The sequence below is a fragment of the Epinephelus fuscoguttatus genome, linkage group LG21, assembly GCF_011397635.1.
Source record: "Epinephelus fuscoguttatus linkage group LG21, E.fuscoguttatus.final_Chr_v1".
Classification (NCBI taxonomy): domain Eukaryota; kingdom Metazoa; phylum Chordata; class Actinopteri; order Perciformes; family Serranidae; genus Epinephelus; species Epinephelus fuscoguttatus.
In genome coordinates, this window is record NC_064772.1 from 23,529,140 (window position 1) to 23,535,981 (window position 6,842).

Below are 6,842 nucleotides of genomic sequence, written 5' to 3' on the forward strand. Positions count from 1 at the left end.
AATCCGTAACAGCATCACAACTTCTTTGCCAATTTTACTTACCCCAACAAAAAAAAACAACCTTGTTTTATGTACTTTGTATGTGAAGTTGACGTCACTCTGTGTCAGACTTTCTTGGATAGCTATGCCATCTTGTGAGGTACTCACTATGATCCACACCATCCTCTTACATACCTGGTAATGTGCATATCTCATTTTCAGACTGAGCGTATAATGCACATTGTGTGGCAGACTTTTTGTTTTTCTTCTTTCCCATGAATCATCTCATGGTTCATAGGGGCGCCATCATGTGAGGTATGAAGTTGTAATCATTTTATTTTTGTTACTGTTGCTTTTGTTGAGAAATATTTGAGTTCTCTCACAGTTTTTTAAATGAAACAGAGAGAAGAGAAGAAGTTTAGAGGAGCAATTATACTTTGGCTTTGACAACTCAAACATCTGAAACATGACAAGAAACTACTTGAAAAGGGGAACACGCCAAAAAAATTGGAAACAACTGGTTTAAATCTTAAATAAACATAGTGCCGCTTTTGCAAAAACAACCGTATGTACAACTACAGTTTCCAGTGTTACATCTGTTGTTTGACTGTCCCTGTTTCTGCTACTGAGGATTGTAACTGCAGAAAACTTACATTGCTACTCATTGGTAACTGGGGATAGCTGCCGATAGCTACCAGGAAAAGTGCTATCCGCATCCTGTTTTGGTTGTGCATTGGTTGACGTACTTCCTTTGTGCCATAAATCAAGAGATTGTACCTTAGGTGGACAGAATTGCATAGTGAAAGTGAGGCTTAAATGCTGATAATGTCTGTATTCTATAGCGGGAATCAACATTTACCTCAAAATGATGAGTTCAAGTAAAACAATATTATATAGTATAACAATATTTCTCTCTAATTTGTACTTAAATAGAAGAATAAAGTAGAATAATATGGAGATCTAAAGTAAGGTGCGAGTCCTTTTAATTGTACCCAAGAGAAGTACTTCATTAAATGTACTTTGTCTCTTTCCTCTGCTGTTTTTCATCACTCAAATCCCTCAGGTGGGAAGCAAACACACATCAATTGTAAAGTTGCTTTAGGTGCCACTGTAGTGCCAGAGGAAATGTTTAGCTCTTCAGCTGAATGAGCAGTTTACACTTAAACTGATATGTTACATACTTAATGCTGACATGATATTTCATCATATTCAAGCAGATGTTCATGTTTGGACACTTCGCAGACGCATGGAAGCAAATCACACACTCTGTTAACAGGCCACAGCAGATGATAAATGCACAAACCTCCTTTAAACCCACCAACTAGATTTTCTAAAACAAATACGGTTTGAAGAAGACGATGGCCTCTTGCCAGAGGAGCTGCTGAAGAACTGAAGCTTATCAGGCACACTCAGTTTCCCATATATAATTACAGCAGACATGGCTCCTATTCGGTATTGTTTAATATACTTTAAATGCATATAACAGACTGTCGTTAACTGGATATGTGGCTGCATCACACTGAGCTGTTCTCACAAGGAAAGTGAGAAACTAGAACAAAAAGTGATGCTGTTCAGACGGAGAAAGGAGGAAATCTTTTAGCCGTTAAATAACTTGCAAAACTCATTAACATTCCCTCTGTTGTGGTGTTACACAGTGCTCGCACAAGGATGCAATATAAATTTGTGGCTAGATAAAAATTTAAACAGTGTAAAATAACATCTTTGGTCAAGCTACTGACGTGTATCCCCTCCTGAAATGACTTTGAGGTGGGAAATCAATAACAGGCATATGTTTTTGACATCTTATCCATCCTCACCCAGGCCTGGAATGTGCCTTTCTTGCTGAATTCAAAAGGTGGGGCTCTTTTTTCATGACCACTGCATGCACACTGCCCTCAAAGTATTCGTCACCTGATAGGTGCTGTACCCATATGCAAGGCTTGGAAGTGCGATACGTCTTTGACAGACAACAGAGGGTTATTGAGCCGTCTATTCTGCTTCTCAAACGGCCTCGAAGACCTCAATAATCTTGGAAGGGGTTCAGTGAGTATCCTTGAGCAGAGACTGTTCTGTGTTGTATCCATTATACAGCTGTTTATACCGAGATGTAATGATTAGTAAAGCAGTTTAAATGATGGATTGTTGCCTGTTTCCCAAAATGCAAATATTTCCCCTGAAAGCATCAATTACTCAAAGCGAAACCAGTGCACTGCATACAGGAGTGACAAACACGGAGTGCTTATCCAACTATATTTAACACTGACACCAGATATACTCTCACACATGAATACATGAATGAATGACGGCTGTGTTCTTGATGGATTACCTTCATTTCACCGTTAAAGTGACATTTAAATAACTGCTCCAAAACAATAAATAATAGAATCGATAAAGCGTGAAGGCACATTTTAATTCCTCATATATATTTTTAACGCATGAGAACGAGAGCATCTCCTGTCATAATCCCAATAGTTGTACATTTATTTATTTCCCTTTTGTGGCTTGTTTTCGCAGCCAGCTGTCAAACGAATCTGATTTGCCTCTTATACAATATTTTGCTTTGTAAAAAGCTTTATAATCGAACGTACACACACTGCCAATTGTTCAGGCTCGGCTGATTTGTATGCAGCTTAGTGACGCAGCAGCTGAGAGGCTCGGATGTGAAAAATGAATGTCCTTGAGTATCCACTCTGCTATACATTACACAAGAGAGCCATACGATAGATCTTGATCGAGCCCAATTATTTTTCCCCCCCATCTAAAGTGTGAAACTTTGGAACAAATGTCGATGCCATTCTCTGTCACAAAAATGTCTAATAAAAGACATCAATCAATACTAAAGTGATACCAGCTGAGATCGCTGCTGCTTCTGTCAGCACACAGGCTCAGCAACAGGTGCAGCCCGCTCAGAAACATGTGGCTGAAATCATGACTGGTGCAACACTGCTCTCTAGTGGCACATTACAGGACCACTTTACTCAGGAGGAGGAGAGAGTGGATATACTCTCAGATACACTCACTGGCCACTTTATTAGGTACACCTGTTCAACTGATTAACACAAATAGCTAATTTGCCAATCATGTGGCAGCAACTCAATGCTTTAAGGCATGGGATTTGAGTTACTGTTGCCTTTCATCTTGAACCAGTCTAGCCATTCTCCTCTGACATCACTGGATATTTTCTCTTTTTGGGATCATCCTCTTTAAACCCTAGAGATGGTTGTGTGAAAATCCCAGTAGATCAGCAGTTTCTGAAATACTCAGACCAGCCCGTCTGGCACCAACAACCATGCCACGTTCAAAGTCACTTAAATCCCTTTTCTTCCCCATTCTGATGCTCAGTTTGCACTTCAGCAGGTCGTCTTGACCATGTCTCACCAAAACTGGACAATAGAAGACTGGAAAAACGTTGCCTGGTCTGATGAGTCTGGATTTCTGCTGCCACATTCAGATGGTAGGGTCAGAATTTGGTGTAAACAACATGAAAGCATGGATCCATCCTGCCTTGTATCAATGATTCAGGCTGCTGGTGGTGGTGTAATGGTGTGGAGGAGATTTTCTTGGCACACTTTGGGCCCCTTAGTACCAACTGAGCATGGTTTAAACACCACAGCCTACCTGAGTATTATTGCTGACCGTGTCCATCCCTTTATGACCACAGTGTACCCATCTTCTGATGGCTACTTCCAGCAGGATAACGCACCATGTCACAAAGCTCAAATCATCTCTGGTTTCTTGAACATGACAATGAGTTCACTGTACTCCAATGGCCTCCACAGTCACCAGATCTCAGTCCAATAGAGCACCTTTGGGATGTGGTGGAACGGGAGATTCACATCATGGATGTGCAGCCGACAAATCTGCAGCAACTGTGTGATGCTATCATGTCAATATGGACCAAAATCTCTGAGGAATGTTTCCAGCGCCTTGTTGAATCTATGACACCAAGAATTAAGGCAGCTCTGAAGGCAAAAGGAGGTCCAACCTGGTACTAGCAAGGTGTACCTAATAAAGTAGCCGGTAAGTGTATATTCCAATGGCTATTTGGCTAATAGGCAGGTAAACTGTAAATGGACAGAAAAGGAGGTAGGTAAACCCTTCACCACACCACCTGCTTTAAGAGATGGGAGCATAAATCTAAAGAGAAGTTTTGTAGAGTTACACAAATCAAGGCTGTATCCTCCAAAGTTCATCTTTTTAGTACAAAATTCCTTCTTTGTGTGTCCCTCCACCAGCATTGTAATCATGACCACGACCAAAGAGGGGCGAGACCGACTCAAAATCAAGACCAGACCATGGCGAGCATATGCAAATCCTGTACTGCATGTCACACTCTAAAATGTGGAACATGAAAACCATATGTTCTCAGACTGATCTGATGGGTCCACATTCCCACAGAAACACCCACAGAGTACTGAAGGTCATGTGTCTCATTTTTACAACATTATACAAAAGTTAAAATGCCCATCATCAAAACCATTTGAGGACAACTTGCAGGAAGATTTGGGTACTGAGATTACAGATGAAGTGTAGAAAACCTGTATTGAAAATATTTACAGTAGCTCAGTAGATGCTTGGCGTGCTTTGATACAAGTCAAAGTTCTACACACATTGCTCTTCACTCATCCCTCTGTTCGAAAGATCAAGGAACTCTGTCTCACCAATTCCTGCAATATTTATATTATTTGACTTTTTTTGCTAAGGCCTTGAAGAACTTTCCCCCTGCCCCTTTAACCACACTATTTGGAGTGGTTGAACCACGCAGAGTGAAGGACAGGTATGAGGCTCTTTTTTCCCCTTTCTGTCTTAACACCAATGCTCCATTTTGTTTTGTTTTTTCTTTTGCTGCTGGATTCCTCATTCACCTCTTTTACTGCCATACTGTGTGAGTGTTTATCTATGAATGAACCATGAGAATGAGTTGAGCATTGCAGGGGTGAATTTTGTGTGAGAATTCGCCTTTGTTTTCTATGAACAATAAGGAGCTGATATCATCTTTTACACATTTATTCAACATTTTTTTTTGCACAGGCATTTTGGTGATATTAGGGCAGTTGTGGTCTTGAAGTAAAGTCCTCTTTACCTGAGACCAGGACAAGACCTAGTAAAAGTGCAGTCAATTCCGAGATGCGGTTGAGACTTTTAGAAAGTGGTCTGGAGACAAATCTTGAGGCCAAGACCGATAGAGCAGTGGTGCCAAACTGGTGGGTCGCAGGTCCATTCTGAATGGACTGCAAGCAACTTGCTAGCAAATCAGCTTGCTAACGAATCAGCTTGCTAACGAATCAGCTCTGTAAAAAACACACTTTATTTCTAAGATTGGTGAGTGACTAGCGAACAGTTACTTAACAGAGACAGCAAACTAGCTTGAGACAACACCAAACTCAAGTATGACGCTGAATATATTAAATTGTGTGGACCTTGAACTAATGACTAAGGACAAATCTGGACCCTGTGGCTGGACTAGTTGGGAACCACAGAGTATTAAAACAATGCCCTCTGCTGCGGCTTAGCAAGAAGACACTGCCGAGGAAACTTGATGAGAACAAAGAGGGAATTTTGTACTAAGTACTTAGAACCACGTATAATTCAAAATAATACTCACAGGGTTATTTTGATGTGCATTTTAAGAAGGCATTCCTTGTGATTTTAGTCATGCAGTTCTGTTTACTCATCACGAGAATGGGCTGGGCCTTCTCGGATTGAGAAAATGGTTATATAATGCCTTCTGTGGCTTTGGGGGAACTTTCCAAATTTTGAGAAAACCACCCTGACAATGTCATCGAGGTTGCCACCATTTTAGGCTCAAGACTTTAAATAGAAATGAAGCAGAAACCTTCATCTAATCTGCAAAAAATAGAAGTAGTATACCCAAAAAAGTAAATAAACATCAACAGGCACAAATCATTAGTAATGACCGTCTGTTACTGGGGTGAAATTAAGTTAATTATCTCTATGTTGGGACCAGAGTGTGGCTAATGCTGTTATTGTTCTGTATAGTGCAGGGACTTTAAAGCAAGAAGACAACACTCGCAGAATTATGAACAACAGTTTAATACAGAACACGGATTTCCCGCCAATTCAAAACACAAAAGTCAATTCCCCTCAACTCACAAAGCTACTAAGTGGAGAGATCTGATATGTCGACCACCGTGGGAATGAGCATGAAGTTAACAAACAGGACGTACATTACAGTGGGAGCCTGTAACACTATGGTTTAGGAAGTCAATCATCATCATCATGCTGCTGCTATGTTAGGGATGTCAACATAGTTCAAAGCTACATTTGGATTTGCACCGTGCAGCTTCACTGTCGCATTCTTCAGATTTTAAAACCACAGTTGAGATTCTTTTAAGGCATCAGTGACCGATGCTCCACAATTTGTCATCACAATACGAAGGATTATCAGTAAAACGTGACATTTTTTAAAGTCCGATTCTCCGAGAAGATCCCCTTTTATACACCGACCCCAAAGGCCCTAAATACATTTATACATTTTGTGTTTTTCTTGCTCACATTTTTCTTCGAATGTTCAGAAACTGTACACAGATTATAGATTGCTGCTGAGACAGAAACAGGAGGTGGACCATTTGGGAGCATCTTCTTACAGTGTTATTTCCGGATTATCTGAAATGCTGTGATATAAAAAGCAAAAAAGCACAGTAACAACCTTTCCCCAAGCAATACAATACCAGAAAAACAAAAACAAAAATAACACAAGTACACAAAGTCGGCTGACGTCTGCCTGCCTGTGGCAGATTAACATGACGATTACAAGGAACAGACGCAGTTGTTATAAAACATGTTTTGGTTAGTCTTCATTTTGCAACATTTATGAGAAAAAAAAAAATTAAAAACTGAGA